Source organism: the organism of the source record quoted next, unplaced genomic scaffold, assembly GCF_019419815.1.
Source record: "Pyrus x bretschneideri cultivar Hongxiangsu unplaced genomic scaffold, Pyrus_bretschneideri_v1 Contig45, whole genome shotgun sequence".
Taxonomy (NCBI): Eukaryota; Viridiplantae; Streptophyta; class Magnoliopsida; order Rosales; family Rosaceae; genus Pyrus; species Pyrus x bretschneideri.
The window spans coordinates 1,018,963-1,044,342 of NW_025999779.1; the positions used below are offsets into that span (position 1 = coordinate 1,018,963).

The following is a 25,380-nucleotide window of genomic DNA, read 5'->3' on the forward strand; positions in this document are numbered from 1 at the left end:
TGCCATTAGTTCTCATGTCATCACATGTTATATTGTGATAATTTGATGGTAAGAATAACATTATTATTTCCGCATTTCTTTTGCTATGTCACACGACCAATTTTAATTTGAAAGTTTGTCTTATCCTCTCTATGAAACCTTGGATTTCACTGCACACATCCGTCACGACGAAAACTTTTGCAGAAAACTATTGTGGATATAAAAGCCTCGCTGTCAGAAATATTATAAAACGAAACCACAAATTTGCCAAGATTGAAAAGGTTATCCTTAAACAGGAAATGTTGACCATATAAAACAATAGGTAAATTACACTTTATATATATACATACATACAAACATATATACATATATACATATATATATATATATATATTTATTCACACGATGAGAGGTAAATCTACGACAAAGCAAATATTTACAATTTTACATAATAAAAAATAAGGAAAATAATTTTCACACATCATCTTTAACTTCTTACACACTTCTGTTTAATTTTGGATGTTGATTTTGTTTGATTTATTCAATTTAATGACTATAAATAAAGAAAAATGTGTGGAAAGCTAAAGAAGATGTGTGAAAATCACTTCCCATAAATCAAACAACATTAACATTATTTACAAGTTTATTTCTACCTGAAATTCTTGCCTTCGAAGGTTTGGCCAAACTGCCAATTGCTTGGAGCAACATGCCATGAGGTTGAGTATCTACCATCACTCGCTCTGACTCGGAACGTCAATGACTCGCCAACCATCTTGGAGTCAGTTTCCCACTTCTGACCCCATAGCCGCTTCATCGTTGTCCATTTGAGCTTCTTGCTGCCCTTCACTTGCATTCCGGTCACATCCACGGCTCCTCCCACATTCCACACCAACACTTGGGTTGAAATATGGATTCCCAGTTATTGTGAATTTAATTCCTCCTTTCTTCAGGCATGGAACCCTACGGTACATGACCGGAACAATGCCAGCCTTGTACTCGGCAATTTTGATGAACGAAGGTTTGGCTATATCAAAATGCTCACGTGGAGGGTTGCACCACCCTCCATTGTCACTTGGCTGGTTCCAATTGGGGGGGCAGTTGTTGGTCGCCGTGACGGCGAGAGTTGGATGTCCTGGCTTGCACCACTGAGGGTTGTCGAGGCATTTGATTTCATAGCATGCTCCACAAGACAGCCCTTTGTTGAATAAAACCTCGCTCAACGCTGCTGTGTCCAGGCCATATCCTTCTTTTATCACATCCTCATAACCACAAGCTCCTCCTGCACGTAGTCATCATCAAAATACTACTATCTTGTTCTAATTAATTTCCAAACAACCAAGTGAGATGGAAAAAAAAATGACTAGTTCGTGGTAATGAAGTGATTGGATCGTAAATAGTATGTCCTAGGAGCGTCCCACGGCTTGTATGAAACTGACATCGTGAATTTTTCGTCTTAATGGGTTGTACATTGTTATCGTGAATTTTTGGAAGGCAAGAATTTGAACTCTGCAAGTTCCATTCTTGATCTCTATTGCTGCATAAAATACATGATCCTTTTGACGGCGATTGGATCAAAAGAAAAATTACAGAATCTAACTTGCTTCGAATATGGAAAATGTTTACATCTGTTTTTCTTAAAGCTCACTACAAGCAACTGATCACATCTTTAATACATAATCAAAGTGGGATCGAGTTGGAAATATAAATGCTTGTCTAACTTTGCGTTTTGGCTGAAATATGGCCGCGATTTGAAATGTGGTCTCATGTCTATTACTTGAGAACCGAGATGTTCTGATTGTAATTTCTTTCTAGATTTTAATTTATCATCAATAGGAAGTGGGATTCAAACTTAAAAACGTTTCCTACCATTGGGAACAATGTTTTAAAAAACGAAGGCAAAGCCAAGACCTTCATGGATTACCTTGCCTAGGTAGGAGCATAAAGTATTAATTTTTCATAAACCTTGATGCAGTGGCGAAGTTACGTGAGGGCGAGGAGTGGCGGCCGCCCCTCCCCTCACTGGAAATCAAGCACAGGAGCAGTGGTTCAGCCCCTCTTGTCTCGTCAGAAGTGATGAAATTCCATCTAGTTTTCTAGCCTTTTGGGTTTCCCTGCTCTATTGCATCACAGGCTGATCGTGGGCTCTCTTTTTTTCCAAAAAAAAAAAAACCTAGGCCAAAGAAAGGAGGAACGAAGATTTGCATTTTGTAGCTTCTGGAAATGGGGTTTTGGACCTTCTAGTTCTATCGAAGAAGAAGAGAAAGGAAGAAGAGTGAGACATTCTCTCTCTCCCATCCCGCCCCACGTGCCCTTTCAAAATTACAATTTGTTTTTTTAATTATTGGCCAATCAATTTGAGCCACATAACTTGCTATTGCTTATTTATATTAGAATTTGTTTTGTTTTTTAATTATTTTCCAATTAATTTGACCACTCTTCCAATATTTTTTAAGCCACTTGTTTGACATTGTTAATTATCTTAAAATTCACTATAAATTTATACGAGCTTCAAAAAATAATTTATAAATTATTACGAACTCGTAATTATTTGTTTTTTTTTTCTTACCATCAAATTCAACAAAGTAATAAAGAAAAATTGTCAATATTTTTATATATTATATGTTTTATAATCAATGTTTTTCGGATATTATATACTATATAATAAATAGACAATTATTTATACGATATATAATAAATTTATTCAAATTTGCCTAAGTCCTGGCCTAAGTGTAAAGTCATGTCCACCACCCAACTAGAGCTTATCATCTTTTAAAACTTTGCTAATTATACAATTAAGTAATATGACGATACAAACGGTGCTAAATCATCCTTCAAATAATATTGTTGTTCAAACCCTCATTTGACTATTTAAGTAGTCCAAATCCTCTTATGAATATTTCAGTTAGTGCAAATTCTCCTATGAATATTACGGGTAGTTCAAATAATCTTCTTGCAAATTCTGAACTTAGACCTCAAATGAATGTTCACATTTTTTCGAGACCCTAAACTTTTTAAATTTTGCCCCTCTTACCGAGAATTCCTGGTTTCGCCATTGCCTCGATGTAGGTGAGAAACTCTAACCTTAAATTTAAAATTACAAATTTGTTGTGAACTTGTGGAAGGTTGACGGGTGAGATTGGAGGTTGGCAGCGTTGGCTTGAGACTTGAAATTTTGAAGTAAAGAAAGGTGCGAGAAGATAGAAGAGTTTTAGTTTATAAAAACTCTGCCCAAAACGATATCGATTTGGGTTTCGTTTGTTTTTTAAAATAAATAAAAAAAAAAAATCAAACACCTCGGTGGCGCTTTAACAACACCTCAAGTGCTTAGGCGCGCCTCCCGATTTCTAAGTTAGTTTATAGCCCATTCCTGTTGGACATATATAGGTGTTTCTTTATATAGTTGCCCAAAAAGCAGTCTAGGCTATCAATGCTAGTTTTTCACAACACTGACTGGTAAGAAAAAAAAAAGCCACTAGGTAAGACCTAGTTGGTACGTGATCGATCCCCTTAAACAAGGTTTCTTTTTTTTTTTTTTTTTTTAATTGCCAGAAGATGGTCATTTCATCCTAGAAGCTTTTGAATGAACGATATAGAATTAGCATTAATTCATAACAAAGGTTCCCGGGCCGCCTTCATAGAATGTGGCATGAGCATGCTTCCAAAGGCCACCACCGAACCTTGGCCGGTTGTGGGTGCGGGCAACCGTATGAATGTCATTTATCCATGGTCCTCTGATAATTTAGCTGCAAGTCTCCATGCAGTGCTTGCATGGACAACATTAGCCACCAGAGGAAGAAAAATCAAGGTCACTAACCCTAAGAGGGCCTGCAAGGGCACTTCATATGCCATATCTATTTGTGTGTCGGTGTGTAGAAATTTTTATTTTGCAACTAATAATTTGGTTTGCTGTAGATTCTTGTGCTGCAAGGATTTATATGGTTATAGAATTTAGGCATGTCTATTTTGCAACCTTGTGGTTATTTCAGTTAACTTGAATTTGGAAGGATGTAAGTGATTAGGGTGGTTACAATGCTCCGAAAATTTAACAATGATAATAATTAGTTGATACGAAGATATAGTAATTTCTATAAATTAACAAATTCAGCAAGGATCATGTGAAAGTTTCTATTAATTAGCTTCTTGAACTTGTGGTATAATCGCATCGTTTCTCTAGTTTTCGCCCCAAGGAATTACGGTGGAACCCATCCGGCAGTGAGATGGGTTGTCTGATCTAGCCGTTGAACTTATCGGTCATCAGTGTGACCGAAATCATCCTCCACCGTAAACAAAACATAACAGAAATATAAAATTAAGCTGCTAAATCATTGTAAAAGCATAGTAGCAGATCTGATTAACCGACCTTCCCCGGGCTCGGCTTTGCGATCTTTTGTTTGTCTTTGTCCTCCCAAGTCCTTTCATTCAACCTTAAGTGGAATTGGGTTCATCAGTCAGGAACGTCATAGTTAGCCTCTCTCCATCAAGATCCAATCTCCACTAAGATCCAATAGGGGTCCCGACCTTCGCGATGGTCTCGCCAACCCTAGCCCGATATGTACCCAAAGTTGTACCCCTCAATATATCGCACCGATAATGTGGAGGATAATACAAGGAGAGTGAAGAATGAATAAGGGTAAAATTTCAAGCTATCCAAGGTTTTCACGGAAAAGTTTTAAGTTACGTTCTATTTTGTTTTGTTGTGTCCGTGTCAAATTGTTTAGGGTCATTAGGTTGGTTTTTTGGTCAATAAGCTTATGTCCTGCAGACATAAATTTTGACTTAGTTTCGTCTATTTTTCGTTATAGCAGGTTTGTATCTACTTTTAATTTTCCACATGATCAGACCTAGTGAATGAGGGGACCATGTTACCTTACAAGCAACAGCTAACAAGGTCATTTACATTTGTCTCAGTGGATCTGGACTTTACATTTTGACAAACGCTTATCTTTTGCTTCTTATTGAACATAAGGATGTAAATTGATTTTGATATGAATGTGAATAGATTTTAATATATTCCGTACATTTAACACAAATTTGAAACTCGTGGCATCGCGCAGGCTCAGCTGCTAGTAAGGATCTAAATATTATATCATCACTTATAAATTAAGGAAAATTCAAGCAAATAAATAACAATTTAATGCCTACAAACCTGTGATGAAGCCGTGATTATTTTTTAGGGGAGGGGGCAAAAGGGTAAAAGGCCCCATAAAAATTTAGACAACTAAACTCTTTTAGATAGTAGATAATATTAATGTTGTTAATAATTTATCAATAAAAAGAAGTAACAATTGTGGTCGATGAGATTTTATGTCATGAAAAGCCGCATAATATATGCTTTTTATTAGTAAAAGCAAAAACATATCTCTCAATGTAAACAACATGCTACCACTCAACCATTTATCTCTCGTTTTGTTAGACGTTGGTGTTTTCACAATATTCATTGCTAATGCTCTATATATTGTAGCAGTTGAAACCCACAACCCCAAAAGCCAATTAAAAAGCTTATACACATACTTGTAGCTTTCACTCCTCTTGATCTTATGCCCAATTCTTTTTAATGATGAAAACTCACTATGCATCTTTGTATAATGATTATAATTGTCAAGTTGAATTGGAAGATTCATGAAATCCACACGATCATCTTCAAGATAAAATTTGGCAAAATGAACTTTTTTTTTTTTTTTTGGCAAAAGATGCAAATTTGTAGACCAGACTCAAACATCCATACACAGAAGCAAGTCGGTGTTCACCTCATCGAAGTGACCATTCAATGTTTTTAGATGCATATCAATGACTTGAAAATAAAGGGTCACACGATAATAATTGACGTTTGCAAGTCTTGGAGTTTTACGATTTGATTTTTTGGGTGCGAAATAGAAATATTCTATGTTAGGAACATTAATATCATTTTCCGCATAAAACGTTTATACATCATGAAACAAATCCTCAAAGCCATCATCTTTCAAGGATTGTAGTGTTTGTTTGCACTCCACTAACACCATTGCTTTCACAACATCTCGATCTTTCTTTCGTAATTCTTGTGATAACTCAATTGTAATTCCCAATACAAATCTCATAAATAAAAAAAATGAAACACAAACCAAAAGTTTGTAGTTCGTTGAATAACCTATTTGCTTCATCTAGATTATCTTGGTTGTGATCACCAATAATCCACTGAAGCACTGATGGCTACTAAGTAAGCACACAAATTAAAACCCTCTTGTGACAATTGTAGTGTATGAATAAGTAGGGATCGTTCTAGACCGGGGATTAGGAGGGATTGCTAAACACTTGGAAACTGACTTAAAAACTCAAAAACAAAGTTGAAACACTAAACTAGACTCAAAGAATGCAAAACTAACAATAAAAACACTCAAACAAAGCAAAAGACTCAAAACAGCCCCAAAACACTCAAAACTGCCTTAAAATCACTTTCTGGGCAGTTTTGAGCACTTTGGTAACTTTGGACGAATTTGTGTAATCAAATGAATCAAAACACTTAAAAACACAAACTAAGACACTTCCTAACTAAATTGGACACTAAAGTAAAGGGGGATTGAATTTTTGACGAAATTAATTAAAATGCACAGAATGTAGAATTAAGGCAGATTCTAATGAATGTGATGAACTATGGATGATGGAATAGCTAAGGGGTTCTTCTCTACACATGTCACACTTGCATACAATTTGATTTTCAATTGGTCTTTCGATGAATTAAGGAACTCGATACTCCAAGTTAATTAGGTCCGCTTAAATTAACCTTCAAATTTCCCTAGAATCATTGAATTGGATGAATATGCATCGCAAACAAATTATTCCTAACAAGTTCTCTATATGAACAGCATGATAAAGATACAAGTTAGAATCATTACGTTCTTTGGAAATTATAAGCATCGACAAGGCATTTGTAACTATGAAAAGCATGATACTCGTGCCAGGAATTCAATTAACGCGATTGTTTATAAGCAACCTCTACTACTTGTGAATATAAGTTCATAACTATTAGGTGAAACTCACTTATATTCTAGCGTCAAATTCATGCATGAACATTAAGCGTGCACTCTCAATAAACATACACAAACAAGTTATCAATCAAACAGTTAAATGAATTGAATCCAAAATTCATGAAATTCCAACCAAAAGTAATCAATTCATATTACAAGCATAAACATGGTTTCGAATCACCCCCTAGCTAACTAGGGGGATTTAGCCTCTCATGGTCACAAAAAGAGAATTACAATTGAATTTAAACATAAAGCACAAAGGAATGATTACACCTAGAACGCCCAACGAATCCATTTGAATTGGTGCGCGACGAAGCTCCTCTTTCCTCTTCTCCTTCTGCGGCAGATTGGTTGTGGGTGGTTTTTTGGTTGAATTTCTGGGTTAGGGATGGATTTAGGATGGTTGGGTGGTGCGGCAAGGTTGGTAGATGGTGTGTGAAGGTTTGTATGGTGGTGGAAGGTGGTGGAAATGGCACGGCAATGGTGGAAAGTGTATGGAATTGGTGGTGTTTTGGTTATGGTGGCTGCGGCACTAGGGAGAGAGTGGGGTTATGGAGGCTACGGCTGATGAGTGTATGGGAGAATTAGGGTGAATGATGAAGGGGTCACGGCTTAGAGAGAATTAGGGTGTTTTTGTGGCTGATTCCATTAGGGTGCATGGTATGCACGGATTAGGGGAAGGAATTAAGTGATATGTGGCTGATTAGAATTAATGGGAAGTGACGGCTACAAGATTATGGTTTAGGGTTTATGAATGAATGGCTAAGATGATTTTGAATGAATGAAAGGCTATGGATTCAAGGGGGAGTATGAGAGGGTGCGGCTAGAGTGGGAAAAAGGGATTGTGGCTGAAAATTAAAAGAATGAAAGGGAAAAGGGTGCGGCTGCATGTAATTAGGATGATTAGGTTTTAGGGTTAGGGTTTAAAGCATGAATTGGGCCAGAAATACCCCCCCTTGCACGGCAAGGAAAGGGAGTTGGGTTAAAGCCCACGGCAAAGGGTTTTAGGGGCCCTATGGCCTTCGTTTTGTGTCCTAAAGCGCCTACAAGGACATCAAAGTATCTAGAAAATGCGGACGTTTAAGATTAGGAAAGGTTACCAAAACGGGAAACTTAGGGTCAACTTTCCTAAAATAGGAAACCTTGTTTGAGTAGGATTCCTCGTTTTGGTAAGAATTCATCGTTGGCGTAGGAATTCGTCGTTTCTTCAAGTCTTCAACTCATTCATTCCTCTTTCGCTCCAAAAGACTCCAATTTGCATCTTCTTGCACATTTTGGCCTTATACTCTGAAAATACACAAAAGTGGCCTTAAACACTAAAATAGATAAGTAAACACAACATAAATGGACGAGAACAAGCTAATTAAGTCGCATGAATATGCTCCTATCAAATTCCCCCACACTTAACTTTTGCTAGTCCTCGAGCAAAACAAAACAAAACAAAGAAAACAACCTAAACCTTCCAACGTTTGCCTCAGGGATTTCCAATGCAACATGACATGTCAAAGATCATTACTCACATAGCTTTTAGTCTTCCTTCCCCTCAAGCACATACTTAATCATAGTCACCATTCACTAGTTCGCATTTAATCAAATAAAACACATTTTGAATGTAGTAACATGCCTTAGAGAATTCCCTCAATTCCTCACTAGTTATGCACTCAATTTTCACTCAGATTTTCTGACTACACACCCTACACTAGTTATATGTGAGAAGATTGATGTAAACATGAAAGACTAGTACTCACATATGTTATAACAAAGAACGCAATTTCTGGAGTAATTAAACATGTTTAGATATGATCTCATGAATGGAATGCTACTACTTAGATGCGAGAACCAGTGACACCATATGCTCATACCAAATTCAAACTCCACAATTGAAAGGCACAACACTCAAGATAGAAGTAGAGGGTTGTACGGGGCTTAGGGTGTTGGCTAACAAAGAAAGGTAGGGATACACAAAAGTTCTTTAAGCAATAGTAAGTAAAGTAATGAAATTAAGACCTAGAATTCCCTTAGAATGCAGAAATCAACTTTTAGACAAATGGGGAAGATTCAAACAACTCTTAGGGCCTAATTCATTGTTTTGGGCCCTTACTTCAACAACCAATACTTTGGAACTCTTTTTCACTTCTTTTCTTTTCTTTTTTTTTTTTTTTTTTTTTTTTTTTTTTTTTTTTTCTTTTTCTAACCGTGCCTATGGCACATAAACTCACATCAATAATCCTTCCCCCACACTTATTTTCTGCAACACATTAATCAAAGGGAATTCATTCATGCTTACTATGCTTCAAGAACAAGGGTACGGATGATCCTAATCTAGGCTAGGTGAGGATGATATGGGTTAACAAAGAACATGGGCTAACATAGCTCAATGGGGTTAAACTTAAACACAAAATGAATGAAGGGCACATGGTTGTTTGGCTTTGATGGTGGTCACTACACAACTTCATCTTGAATATGTGTTATGCAAATCAATGACATGCTTTGAATGAAATGGGCATGAGTTCTAGCATTTGGAACTAAGTGATAAAACGCCTTCTAAGTAGTAACCAAGCAAAGAATAATGAGATCATGCAACGACTTTAGAAAACAATGACGCACAGATTATTACTCTCCAAATAACGTTTAGGCTCAAGTCTCACAGGGATGTAGCGTTTGTTTAAGTTCCTTCCTTCAAGCATGTTACAAAAACTAATTTTTATCATTTGTGATTACATGTGAATTCGTAAACTATAACGACAACCAAGCATAAACCAAAGAGTATATCAAACTTCCAACCATGTTTGTAACTTTCTTTAACCATCATGCAATTAAAAACCAAATCCTCATCATTGTGTTGGAAGGTGACCTATGACACAAACAAACACACAAAAACAACTCTTTTTGGGTTTTTCAACACAATTTTTCAAATTTTTATGGTATTTTCGGATTTTTAAGTCAACACACACTAAAACACTCTAAAATAGCTTAAAAACACTTAAAAACAGCAAAGAACAAGTTTAAACATGTTAGGTGGTAATACCCTACGAATTTCATGCACAAATATCTCAAAACAGAATGTTACCCCCCCACACTTAAACTAAACATTGTCCTCAATGTTTTAGACATTACACAAAACATAAAGTAGGCAACAAAGGAAAGGGTTTAGGGACGCAAATCTGAGTGTGGAGCGATTCCCAAGTTCTTCCTTTGTTGATTGCATGGGTTGCCTCCCAAGTAGCGCTTGCTTTAACGTCTTCCAGCCGGACGATGCCACATTGCTCAACCTTCATAGGAACCCACGGCATAGTGGGTTGTCTCCTCCACATCATGTTCTACAAAGCTCTCGTAATAAGGCTTCAAGCGATGCCCATTCACCTTGAACTCTTGACCTGTTTTGAAACTACGAACTTGGACTGCACCATGAGGAAAAACATTAGTAATAACAAAGGGTCCAAACCAACGTGAACGTAGCTTACCCGGAAATAGACGAAGACGAGAATTAAACAACAACACTTTTTGTCCAACAGAGAAGGACTTGGTGCGAATCATCTTGTCATGAAAGGCCTTCGTCTTTTCCTTGTAAAGTCGAGCATTCTCGTAAGCGTCATTCCGTATTTCCTCAAGTTCATTCAATTGAAGCTTACGATGAATTCCCGCCTCGTCTAAATCCATGTTGAACTTCCTCACGGCCCAATGAGCCTTGTGCTCCAACTCCACAGGTAAGTGACATGGTTTGCCATACACAAGCCGAAAGGGGGACATTCCTATGGGTGTTTTGTAGGTGGTCCTATAAGCCCACAATGCATCCTCTAACCTCAAGCTCCAATCTTTTCTTCTTGGCCCAACCGTCTTCTCAAGAATCTGTTTTACCTCCCGATTCGACACCTCGGCTTGCCCGCTTGTTTGAGGATGATAGGGTGTAGAAACCCTATGTGTCACGTTATACTTCTTGAGCAGTGCCTCGATTGTGCGATTGCAAAAATGAGAACCTCCATCACTTATAAGGACTCGAGGCATTCCAAACCTAGCAAAAATGTTAGACTTCACAAAATCTGCAACCACTTTTGAATCGTTAGTCCGGGTGGCTTTTGCTTCCACCCATTTGGAAACATAATCCACCACCAACAAGATATAAAGAAAACCATGTGATGAAGGAAAAGGACCCATAAAATCAATTCCCCACACATCAAATATTTCAACAGAAAGTATAGGGTTTTGTGGCATTTGATCCTTAACACTTATATTACCCATTCGTTGACAACGATCACATGTAAGGCAAAATGTCCTAGCATCCCTAAAAATGGTTGGCCAATAAAACCCACATTCTAAGACTTTACGGGCAGTACGTTGGGTGCCAAAATGTCCCCCACATGCATATGAATGACAGAATGTTAAAATAGATTGAAACTCAGATTCATTCACACAACGTCGTACAATCTGATCGGGACAAAATTTCCAGAGATATAGGTCATCCCAAACATAAGACTTAGCATCCTTTTTAAGCTTATCACATTGATTCCTATTAAATGTGCTAGGGGTATGTTTAGTCACCAAAAAGTTCACCAAATCTGCATACCAAGGCTCACTTACCTGGATAGACATTAATTGCTCATCGGGAAAGGTTTCAGAAATTGGTGTTGCTTCCTCATGTATCATCCGACTTAGGTGGTCAGCTACCACATTCTCCACGCCCTTCTTATCCCGAATCTCAATGTCAAACTCTTGTAAGAGCAAAAGCCATCGAATTAGTCTAGGCTTGGCCTCCTTCTTCGTGAGCAAATACTTGAGAGCTGCATGATCAGTAAAAATAATAACTTTAGTCCCAAGTAAGTATGACCGAAACTTATCTAATGCAAATACCACAGCAAGTAATTCTTTTTCAGTGGTTGAGTAATTTAATTGAGCATCATTTAATGTTCTAGACGCATAATAAATAACATGAGGTTGTTTGTCCTTTCGCTGCCCCAAAACAGCACCAATCGCATAGTCCGAAGCATCGCACATCAACTCGAATGGAAGGCTCCAATCTGGAGGTGTGATAATGGGAGCCGAGGTGAGAGCCTCCTTGAGGTGCTTGAATGCCGTGGAGCATGCATCATCAAACTCAAACGCCACCTCTTTTTGCAGCAATCGGCATAGTGGCTGTGCAATCTTTGAGAAATCCTTTATGAATCGCCTATAAAAACCTGCATGACCAAGAAACGAACGAACCTCTCTAACCGAAGTTGGAGCGGGTAAGTGACGAACAAGGTCTACCTTAGATTTATCTACTTCAATGCCTTTTTCAGAAATAATATGTCCTAAAACAATACCTTGTTTAACCATGAAGTGACATTTTTCCCAATTAAGCACAAGATTTGTTTCAACACAACGGTTCAAAATCAAACTAAGATTACTCAAACAACCATCAAATGAATTACCAAACACACTGAAATCATCCATAAAAACCTCAATAATTTTCTCAACATAATCTGAAAATATGCTCATCATGCATCTTTGAAATGTAGCAGGTGCATTGCATAAACCAAATGGCATACGACGATAAGCAAATGTACCAAAGGGGCATGTAAAAGTGGTCTTTTCTTGATCATTCGGGGCAATCACAATTTGGTTATAACCAGAATATCCATCAAGAAAACAATAAAATGAATGACCGGCTAACCTTTCCAACATTTGGTCTAAGAACGGCAAAGGGAAGTGATCCTTCCTTGTGGTGGCGTTTATCTTCCTATAATCAATGCACACACGCCAACCGGTTTGAATCCTCATGGGTACAAGCTCATTCTCTGCGTTCTCCACAACCGTCACTCCAGATTTCTTCGGCACGCATTGGATAGGCGACACCCACTTACTATCCGAGATAGGATAGATAACTCCACAATCTAAAAGCTTGATTATCTCCTTCTTCACAACTTCCATCATAGGAGGGTTAAGACGGCGTTGAGCCTCTCTAGTTGGTTTGGCCCCCTCCTCAAGAAATATGTGATGCATGCATGTAGTGGGACTAATACCTTTGATATCGGCCAACGTCCAACCTATGGCAGATTTGAACTCCTTCAACACACGCACTAGTTTGTCCTCTTCTTGTGCCGTGAGTGATGAAGAAATGATGGCCGGTAATGTCTCCTCTTCCCCCAAGAAAATGTACTTCAAATGGCCCGGTAGTGGTTTGAGATCAAGGGTAGGTGCCTGAACTATGGATGGTAACAACTTGTTAGTCGAAATGGGAATCGACTCAATTTTAGAAAACTTACCCTCGTACCTAGGAAGTGACTCTAGGGCAGCCACCAACTCCATACATTCCTCTCTAGGGGCCACGGCATGGAGTGAAGAGTGTGTGCCGTGGGTTTTCAACAATCCCCCTCCATTGGTTTTGAGTTCCATGCTTCTTGTAATGACATTTTCAAGCGCATCGTCATTCAAATCGTCGAGATATCCCTGCGCCAAAGAATCAATTATATCAATAGAAAAGCATGAATGGTCATCACTAGGGTATTTAATGGAATCAGAAAGATTAAAATTAACAACTTCCCCATCGAATTCCATGGACAAAGTTCCACTATACACATCAATCTTCGTCCGGGCCGTCTTCATGAATGGCCTTCCAAGTAGAATGGGCAACGAAGGAGCATGGTCCAATTCATCCATTTCGAGGACATAGAAATCCGCCGGGAAGACCAAATGATTAACCTGCACAAGAACATCTTCCAAAACTCCCTTTGGATAGGCGTTAGATCTATCGGCCAATTGTATTATTACCCCATCATTTTTCAATGCTCCTAAGTTCATAGATGCATAAATGGAATATGGCATAACATTTATAGAAGCACCTAAATCAAGCATGGCAGATTCAAATCTAGTATTCCCAATGACACAAGGAATGGTAAAACTACCCGGATCTTTGCATTTGGGGGGTAGTTTGCGTTGCAAGATAGCAGATACATTTTCACCTACCTTTACCACTTCCTTGGTCGACATCCTCTTCCTCGTGGTACACAACTCCTTCAAGAACTTAGCATACCTCGGAACTTGCTTGATTGCATCTAACAAAGGTATGTTTACTTGCACTTTCCGAAACGTCTCTAGGATGTCCTTTTCGGCTTCTTCTTTCTTCGTTTGCCTGAACCTACTAGGAAAAGGAACATTTGAAGGGAAAACATTAGTAGGAACTGAATTTAACACATTTTTACCTTTATTGGCCGAATTGGGCAGATTTGGGACTATAGGGACTTGCGGCAAAGGTGGAATCACCTTTGCCGTGGGTTGCCTTGATTCCTCCTCTTCCATTCTTCGTTTTTCATCCTCTTCGGGGCTTGATGGTGATGGTGTAGGACCTGCCCCGACTTCTTTTCCACTTCTCAATAGTATGGCCTTCGCGCTTTCGAAGCCTCCCTTCGGATTTGGAATGGTGGAACTAGGGAGTTGTCCGGGATCTCGAAACTTACCTACAAACTCGGCAATCTGCCCAATTTGTTTCTCAAGTTGATCCACCCTTTTATCTTGGTTTTGCATAGCCTTCGCTTGATCTTCCTGCCCATTAGACAACTTAGTTAGTATTTTAAGAAGTGCATCATTGTCAAGAGACGTACCTGAGGCACTTGGGCCAGATTGGGCTTGATTTTGGGGTGGACCGTAGGGTTTGGGAAAGAACCCCGGGGGTTGTTGCCGGAAGCCTCCTTGATTCTGAGGTTGCTGGGAATCCCTCCACTTGAAATTTGGGTGATCTCGCCACCCCGGATTATACGTGTTGGAGTAGGGATCATGTCTTGACTGATTTTGGCTTTGAAACCCAATGGCATTCGCACTCTCCCATCCGCCATTCTCAATGAGTTGAGGACACTTTTCGGAGGCATGTCCTTGGATAGAACATACGCCACATACCACAGGTCCTTGCATCTTCATTCCCTCGGCCATCTGTGAAACAATAGAAGTAAGATTAGCCAATTGTGAATGAAGATCGGACGTTGAACTTACCTCATGTACTTGTTGCCGTGGGGGTCCTCTTTGACCTACACCCTCGTACTGTTGAGCATTCAATGCTCGGTTCGCGATCAAGACCTTGGCCGCCATGGGTGTCTTGTCCACCAATGCTCCACCCGCCGATGCGTCAAGCATTTGTCATTCGATTGGTAGGAGCCCCTCGTAGAAGTATTGCAGAAGCAACTCCTCCTTCATCTGATGCTGTGGACAAGAAGCAACAAGAGATTTAAAACGTTCGTAATACGTAGGAAAAGACTCACCATCTTCTTGCTGTATACCACTTATCCTTTTTCGTAAAAGGATGATTCGAGAAGTTGGGAAGAACTTCTCCAGAAAAGCCCTCTTCATGCTCTCCCAAGAAGTGACAGTGCCGGGAGCTAACTCATATAACCAATCTTTGGCTTTATCCATCAAAGAGAATGGAAAAGCCTTCATCTTCAATATGCTTCCATCGACGTTGACGGGAGTCATACTAGAGCAAACTACTTCAAATTCTTTCAAATGTTTGTTAGGATCTTCCATGGACAAGCCATGGTATTTAGGAATATGATGAAGTAAACTTGACTTTAATTCAAACTCATCCGTCTTACCTTGGGCAGGTGGGGGGTATTGAATGCACAAGGGTGTGGCATTATCCAAACCTGAGGCGGAAAGCTCCTTAAGTGTCCGGGTGTCTACGGCCATGTCTTGTGGCTCTTCAAATACCCTTGCCGTGGGTTCCTCAAAGATCCCTGCCGTGGCCTCTTCTTCCTCTTCTAGGCCTTGTTCTTCAAGCTCAGGTTCCGGGCTTGGCGGATAGTGTTTTTGCTGGTTTCTAGCTCTTCTCAACTTCCTCTCAAAATCGTCGTCAAAATCCAAGATGTTCGCACGAATCGATTGAGAGCTTCTAGTCATACATTAGTACCTAAGAAACAAGAAACAAAATTAGGTCAGAAACTTAAACAAAATCAGAAACAAAATGAAATAAAAGAAACAAAAACAATCCAAGGGATTAGCAAAATTGCTAATCCCCGGCAACGGCGCCAAAAATTTGATGGCTACTAAGTAAGCACACAAATTAAAACCCTCTTGTGACAATTGTAGTGTATGAATAAGTAGGGATCGTTCTAGACCGGGGATTAGGAGGGATTGCTAAACACTTGGAAACTGACTTAAAAACTCAAAAACAAAGTTTGAAACACTAAACTAGACTCAAAGAATGCAAAACTAACAATAAAAACACTCAAACAAAGCAAAAGACTCAAAACAGCCCCAAAACACTCAAAACTGCCTTAAAATCACTTTCTGGGCAGTTTTGAGCACTTTGGTAACTTTGGACGAATTTGTGTAATCAAATGAATCAAAACACTTAAAAACACAAACTAAGACACTTCCTAACTAAATTGGACACTAAAGTAAAGGGGGATTGAATTTTTGACGAAATTAATTAAAATGCACAGAATGTAGAATTAAGGCAGATTCTAATGAATGTGATGAACTATGGATGATGGAATAGCTAAGGGGTTCTTCTCCACACATGTCACACTTGCATACAATTTGATTTTCAATTGGTCTTTCGATGAATTAAGGAACTCGATACTCCAAGTTAATTAGGTCCGCTTAAATTAACCTTCAAATTTCCCTAGAATCATTGAATTGGATGAATATGCATCGCAAACAAATTATTCCTAACAAGTTCTCTATATGAACAGCATGATAAAGATACAAGTTAGAATCATTACGTTCTTTGGAAATTATAAGCATCGACAAGGCATTTGTAACTATGAAAAGCATGATACTCGTGCCAGGAATTCAATTAACGCGATTGTTTATAAGCAACCTCCACTACTTGTGAATATAAGTTCATAACTATTAGGTGAAACTCACTTATATTCTAGCGTCAAATTCATGCATGAACATTAAGCGTGCACTCTCAATAAACATACACAAACAAGTTATCAATCAAACAGTTAAATGAATTGAATCCAAAATTCATGAAATTCCAACCAAAAGTAATCAATTCATATTACAAGCATAAACATGGTTTCGAATCACCCCCTAGCTAACTAGGGGGATTTAGCCTCTCATGGTCACAAAAAGAGAATTACAATTGAATTTAAACATAAAGCACAAAGGAATGATTACACCTAGAACGCCCAACGAATCCACTTGAATTGGTGCGCGACGAAGCTCCTCTTTCCTCTTCTCCTTCTGCGGCAGATTGGTTGTGGGTGGTTTTTTGGTTGAATTTCTGGGTTAGGGATGGATTTAGGATGGTTGGGTGGTGCGGCAAGGTTGGTAGATGGTGTGTGAAGGTTTGTATGGTGGTGGAAATGGCACGGCAATGGTGGAAAGTGTATGGAATTGGTGGTGTTTTGGTTATGGTGGCTGCGGCACTAGGGAGAGAGTGGGGTTATGGAGGCTACGGCTGATGAGTGTATGGGAGAATTAGGGTGAATGATGAAGGGGTCACGGCTTAGAGAGAATTAGGGTGTTTTTGTGGCTGATTCCATTAGGGTGCATGGTATGCACGGATTAGGGGAAGGAATTAAGTGATATGTGGCTGATTAGAATTAATGGGAAGTGACGGCTACAAGATTATGGTTTAGGGTTTATGAATGAATGGCTAAGATGATTTTGAATGAATGAAAGGCTATGGATTCAAGGGGGAGTATGAGAGGGTGCGGCTAGAGTGGGAAAAAGGGATTGTGGCTGAAAATTAAAAGAATGAAAGGGAAAAGGGTGCGGCTGCATGTAATTAGGATGATTAGGTTTTAGGGTTAGGGTTTAAAGCATGAATTGGGCCAGAAATACCCCCCCCTTGCACGGCAAGGAAAGGGAGTTGGGTTAAAGCCCACGGCAAAGGGTTTTAGGGGCCCTATGGCCTTCGTTTTGTGTCCTAAAGCGCCTACAAGGACATCAAAGTATCTAGAAAATGCGGACGTTTAAGATTAGGAAAGGTTACCAAAACGGGAAACTTAGGGTCAACTTTCCTAAAATAGGAAACCTTGTTTGAGTAGGATTCCTCGTTTTGGTAAGAATTCATCGTTGGCGTAGGAATTCGTCGTTTCTTCAAGTCTTCAACTCATTCATTCCTCTTTCGCTCCAAAAGACTCCAATTTGCATCTTCTTGCACATTTTGGCCTTATACTCTGAAAATACACAAAAGTGGCCTTAAACACTAAAATAGATAAGTAAACACAACATAAATGGACGAGAACAAGCTAATTAAGTCGCATGAATATGCTCCTATCAAGCACCTCCACCACGAGTTGAAACATTGGCAGCAAGCTTGCAAAGCACAGTGCAGCAATGCAGCACAACAACGACAATAGACTTGAATTTCATTCAAGCATTTCATCGAATACCTTTTGAATTTCACTCAAGCTGCACTAACCATTCCCTTGGCCAGATCCAATGCGTTCCCAGCGTCGCACCGCGCCCATGCGCCCCGTATACGGCACGGCCCACTTCCGCAGCCTAACCCACTTCCGTGGCTCACTTGGCGATCTCGACTGGTCCAAGGCTGGTTCATCCGTCCGAAATTCATATTTCTGGACCAACGATTGAATCGAGGGCATTTTCACCTTATTTCTCCGTAAATATGACATTTCCCAATTCAAATCTCGCACCGAAGTTGATTACACTTCCACTACTCATGGAGATGCATACCGTCCAAGCTCTTACAACCTGAATGGTGAACCACACTTGTCTCAACAAGTCATAGAGTTGACAAGCCCTCTTGCGTAGCAGACGACCTTGGTGAATCAACTTTTGTAGTGTACCGAGATGCAACGTGCCCTAGATGAGGTGTACCAAAGCATGACAAGGGCAGATGATGAACCTTTCCAGCAGCGTCCAGCAAACAGCCCCTCAACCAACCACGATCTAAGTGTTTTAGCAGCTTACGCTTCCGTCTGGGTTCTCTAGATAGCCCTCTTATCTTAGTAGGTGGAGGAGCGTGCACTCTCGATCAAGCTCACGAACGATCATACGTTCACGTTTGAGGCCACACTCCAATTATCAACATGGACAACCTTCCAGGTGAAATGTTCATTCACAACTAAGCTCGCAAGGAGCACACTCCACCTCACTTCGAAGTAGGCAACATGGAGGATGGAGAGAAATAGTTACTCAATCCGACTCAAGTTCAACCAGCAACCTGCAAACAGCCCGCTAACTTGCCAGAAACGTGCCACATGCACCATAGCCACGACATAGACTAGTCAAGCATAGGGAATAGCAGCCTAGACCAATAGGTCATAACCGAGGGTAACCAAAAGCTCTACTGCCCCAACAGAGGCAAATTCAAGAAGAAGTTGACATGCTCCAGATTAAACGATTGCGCAATTTCCAACATAACGAGGCTGCCGACGATGCGCTTCGACGAGACATGACCAACATAAGCTTGTCACCATTCATGAATGAGATCGAGCGGACAGATCTACCTCGCTGGTTCACTATGCCTCACTTCACTCTGTACAAGGGAGACGAAAATCCGAATCGACATCTCAAGCACTAACACAGTACCATTACCCTATTTAGGAACAATGACGCGCTTATGTGAAAATTTTTTGCTACAACTCTACAAGGCAAGGTGTAAGACTGGTTTCACACCCTACCGCCGCAGTCGATCCAGAGTTTCAACGAACTTTCCTTAGTTTTCACTAAGGAGTATTTGTCTAACCGCTTAATCAAAAGGACATCCGACCATCTCTTCAGCATTGTAAAAAACCATTAGGAGATAATTCGCGACTATGTCAAAAGGTTCAAAGCGAAGAAAGCCAACATTGTTGGTTGCAACGAGGACATAGCAATGGCGGCATTCAGAAATAGGCTTTCTACCGAATTATTCAAAAAACTGAGCCTAACAGCTTTGTATGCTTTGGCGGAAAAGCACGCACTATGGGACAAGGCTAAGCAATCTAACAAAAATGAGTCAGAAAAGAAGGACATAGAATGTTCCCTGACCAGAGAAGACACAGCGCTCAAAACATTCACCAAGTTCACAGTTCTAATTGGCCAAATTCTACGCAAGCTCAAAAACGAACCTTGGTTCAAACTGCTGCCACCCATGAAAGGCGATCTTACCAAGCTGGATCATATTAAGTACTGCGCATTCCATTAAGGACTGGACCACACTACCAATGGCTGCCTAAAATGGAAGCAGTATCTTGAGAAGCTGACAAATGAGGGTCGGTGCGACAAGTATCTTGATAGGTCAACGATATGGCCTGCATAAGCAGGGGACGTCTTCATCACCCCCTGAACCCCTTTAGGGCTTCTCAAAATAAGTTCGAAGTCTCAAGCAGGTCGACGAACAAAGCCTAACAAGCCAAGGATTATCCAGTTAGTTATGCAGTTTCTACCTTTTAGCATAGTTGATTCATTTCTTTATTCTCAATGAAGATTCAAGTTATCCATAAGCTTGGCTCAACTGCTATCTACAACAACTACTCAAACCCCTATCTGCGTCTTCTCTCCAGTGCGAGAAGATAAACTAACTACTCTACAATGCGAGAAGGTAAACTAATTCCCCGACACCCATCTGGGTCTGCTCTCTAGTGGGAAAGGATAAACTAATTCTCTTCAGTGTGAGAGGGTAAACTAATTCCCTGACACCCATCTAGATCTGCTCTCCAATACGAGAGGATAAACTAATTGCTTTCCGATGCAAAAGGGTAAACTAATTCCCCGACACCTATATGGGTAAGCTCTTCAGTGTGAGAGGATAAACTAATTGCTCTCCAGTGCGAGATGTAAAACTAATTCCCCGTCACCCACATGGGTAAGATCTTCAGTGTGAGATGGTAAACTAATTGCTCTTCAGTGCAAGAGGGTAAACTAATTCCTTGACACCCATATGGGTAAGCTCTCCGGTGCGAGAGGATAAACTAATTGCTCTCCAATGCGAAAGGGTAAACTAATTCCCTGACATCCATATGGGTAAGCTCTCTAGTGTGAGAAGATAAACTAATTGCTCTCCAATGCAAGAGGGTAAACCAATCCCCCGACACCCATATGGGTAAGCTCTCCAATGCGAGAGGGTAAACTAATTGCTCTACAGTGCAATAAGGCCACATAGCTCAAAAGATCGAATGCTTGAAGATCTTCAGTAGCTCCGATCTTAGCAGCTCTATCTACAGCTGAGAAATCAAACTAAAACAGTTTCCTCATTTTTGGCAAGCAGTCCAGACTACGATAATAAACAATGTTAAGAGAATTGGGTTAGAAACACCTGAATTGGTCGAGGTAAATGTTCGATATTTTGTTCTTAAAACAAGTTTACGCCACACTACGATGCTTATGGCTTGTCTCACAGGATACAATGACCACATCCTTGTAACAGTAGCATTCCAAATTATAAGGTTCCAATGAACCGTGATTGTGTTGAACACTTTCTCATATGGATTCAATGCGACACTCTAATATGTAGTGCGCTACATTTATGATTATGCAAATGATGAAAAAGTGAATCTACGACTATAGGAGGGATTTCCTATTTATAAAAGTTGAGACGTCTCTTTGAAATGTATGTGACTATTCATAAGTCAAAAGTTGCAACTTTTCATTTGAATTTCATTTTAGGACAGACTTATCTTTCACCAAAAGTCACCACTTCTAATTCCCATTCAATTAATAAATTTAATGTTAAAATAACATTATTAAATGAGGAAAACTAATGAAAAGGGTATGAAGACTTTGAGTTTTAACGATAAGGACAAAATAAAGTGTAAAGTGAATAGTACCATAATTGACTTTTTAGTGCAGGTCATTTCTGAATTCTGTTTTTGAGCTTTTATTGAAAGTTTGGGCTGCTTCACGAGATCTAAAGGTCTGAAAAATATTGTTGTTTCTATTTCTTATTGTAATTTCTATTTTCCATGGTGATTTTGTTTTCCCACAACTATAATTGCAACTACATCTTGGTAGTAGTTATTACTATAAAGTTAAACTCGGTCAAATACTTTATTTTGGGAAACACATTTTAGTCTTCTTTCTTATTTTACTCTAATGGTGCCTCATTGTTTTAAATGCCTTCTATTTTCTTTAAGATGAATCATGTTTCTATGCTTAGTTTGGCATAAATTTGTGAAGAGTTTTACTAAAGGTATATTTTTCTCTTCCCAACCGTATGCTTAGGTGAAGTGTAACACTCCTACGTGATGAGTGTCGTGTATTCCTTGTTTCTGACTCTCTCTCTCTCTCTCTCTCTCTCTCTCTCTCTTGCTGGATGTATGATCCTTTACACTTTTTCGTTTTTATAGACATGAGAACTAATGGCAATGGAATCTCGTTTCTCTAAATTTAATAAGCTCTTTCTTGAATAGGTTCGCATGTCATCTGTAGATGCATTAGGACATATGGTTGGCCTTAAAGGCGGCTTTACCCAGACTTGTCCTCACAATATTGGAATTGTAAGATTGATTTATCATGAAACAGTACTTCATGCTCCTGCACTATAAATAAATGTTTTGTAGACAAGTCTTTTATGATATAGTTCTTAAACCGGTATTGCACTTGTATATTTTCAAAGGCATACATGGATATACACACCTTCACTAAATTTTTTACACGTCAGTAACGTTTGCAGCTTTTTCTTTATCTCGTCAACCGGGTCTAAAAGAGATCAAGATATTACCTTTTTGGCAACATGCATGCAGTCTTCACAATCTCTTAAATGCTTCTATACTATCAGAAAGTGGTCCTCCTTTACTTGATTTTGAGGTAGTGAAAAACATATTATGTTCTTTTTTTTCTTATTTAGTTTGTTGGTGCTGAAGTTTTAGATATTGTTCTTGCACAGAAAAGTTGAGCTTGTTGATGGTTTTAATCTTTAAGAACTGCTGCTTTTTTTCATGTTCAACCTTGTGACCAATTTTAAAGGAATGAGGCCATCAGTATGGCCATATTATTCACCATAGGCTGAATTACCTTTAGTTACTTTTGGAATACTACTTATATTCTTTCCGATGCTAGTATTGTTTATATTGTGCTGTTTTGTACTCATGGTGGTTTTCAAGAACTTACAATTATTTTATCAATACTCCTGCCGGTGGTTTGCATCAATAATGACAACAAAGAACACTCAGATTTCTCAGTTGGACTGAAGGTTAAAATGTGTTCCTTATTTTTTGTTCAAATAAGACAAGTTCCTGCCTTTTGCTTCTAGACTTTGCCCATAGAGATTCTGTAGTTGTATGCAGATGTTGATGGCTAACCGTTTCAGCACTTAATCGTTAACTTGGTATTTTACTTTTTCTCAATGTTTGAGTAGTTTCCATTCTGGGCACACTTACAACGAAGTTCAGCGTTGCTTCCTGACAGTTGGCTTGGTATACCCTGAGGATTTATTTGTCTTCCTTATACATGTACGTTTCCTTTCCATAATGTTTCTTCTTACTACTAAGTGTTTAGCTAGAGTAAACGTGAAGATGGTGTTGATTTTATGTATTAGTTTTCAAAATATAATAGTCTTTTTTATTTTTGATTTTTTGCTACTAGAAATGCAGATTGAAGGAAGAACCTTTGACGTTTGGTGCACTATGTGTTCTAAAACATCTCTTACCAAGGTTTTTTGACCTTTTTTTGTTTTGTTGGTAATTAATATTTTGATTCTCTTACATGATCTAACACTCTTATGATTTTATTTGGAGGTCTTCTGAAGCATGGCACAGTAAACGGCCTTTTCTTGTTGAAGCTGTACAGTTCTTGATAGATGAGCAAAATTTAGGTGTCCGAAAGGCGCTTTCAGAGGTATGTCGTATGAACTTATAATTGTTAACACCTAGGCACCTTTCTCTGTTTTCTATTTTCTTCTAAACATTCAGTAGAACACTCTTGCTTTTCCTATGTCCTAATGTTGGATTGTATTTTCTTTGGTGTAGTTGATAGTCGTTATGGCTTCTCATTGTTACTTAATTGGTCCATCCGGGAAGATGTTTGTAGAATATCTTGTGCGTCACTGTGCTTTAACAGATAAGGATAGAAGTGATTTTAAGAGGTCGAAAGATGCATCAGGCAACCCCTATATACCTTTCCAATACAAGAGATCAGAGGTTCGCATTTGATTTTATTTATTTGGGAGTTCTAATGCTGCTACAGAAGATTTAAAACAAGATCCTTCTTATCAAGAAACTTGGGACGACATGATAATCAATGTAAGTTCAATTCAACTGTGGAACTCAGTGATATCTGTTCCTTTCTTCAGCAACCTTCCTATTGTTTTTTAGGTAGAACTCGTGTTTGCTTTGGGGATGATGGAAATATCAACTCATGATTCAACTGCTAATCAATTAGTTCAATGGAAGCATACCCTAATTGCTTTTTCAAACAAGAATTTCTAATTCTTGGCCATTGAATTTCAGAGCTATGTTCCAAATGAACAAGAAAAATTGTGAATGGTTTCAAAAATTTGTTTTCTAAACTGTGTCTGTCTAAACACGTTCATTAGTGTTGTGAAAAATAATATAAAATGCACCTGAAACAAATGTCCTTCTCACTGACAATAAGATTGATGCATCTCTTTGATTTGTCTGGCAGTTTTTTGCAGAATCTTTGGATGTGATTCAAGATGTTGACTGGATGAGATCACTTGGGAATGCTATTACCCAACAATATGAACTCTATACATCTGATCATGAACACTCAACACTTCTTCATCGGTATTATTCCTTTTAAACCAATATTGATATTCCAAAGCATGTTTAGATTCATATTGTATTATTATTCTCCAAAGGAGATCTTCTTTCCAATGTTAGCAACTTAGTAATGACAGGTCTTTTACTGGCTTAATACTCGTTGGGTGTGTGAACTGTTTTTGGTAGATTGAGTTTCCTCAATTGCGTCGTTTGTAGTGGACATCTTATACACTAAGCTTTGTAATATTTTGGTTTTAGTGAAATTTTGTTTCTTATTTGCAAAAGTAATCCGTAGGGTTGTTTGCAAATAATTGGCAAACGAAAAATACAGTAATTTGGATTTTGGGTGTCGTGCTGTCATCTTCTGTTGCTGAATGGGTTGGAATCTTGATTTGTTGAAGTTGATATTTAGGTTGGGCAATTGCGATGGGTACAAGTGTCCCTAGCATTTGACACTACCCACGTTAACTTCCTAGCAAAATGATCCTCAAAATGCTGAAGCAGAAATCTAACTGAGGGTGCATTGTGATGCTTTAGTTCATGTATTAGAATAAAACAGCTTTTAACTTGTAATGTAAGCTTTTAACTTGTATTAGAATAAAACAGCTTTTAATTTGGCCAGCAGTTATCATTTTGGTTCTATATTTATTGGAATTTCCATGTACGCCAATCTTAGGGCCTTTTGTGGCCATCCTTCAACTCAAGAAGCTATCTCAAAACCTTTGATTTGAGAGGTGCTTAATATGTAATTGTAATTTTTTTTTTTTTTTTATTGCAGCTGCTTTAGCGTGTTTCTTTAAAAAGTTAATGAC

At 38.9% G+C, this 25,380-nt stretch overlaps 1 pseudogene; it reads right to left on the reverse strand.

Annotated features, from left to right (window-relative positions):
- Positions 1–583: 583 nt before the first annotated feature.
- On the reverse strand, positions 584–3,828 carry LOC103933137 (annotated as a pseudogene).
- Between the last annotated feature and the right edge of the window lie 21,552 nt (positions 3,829–25,380).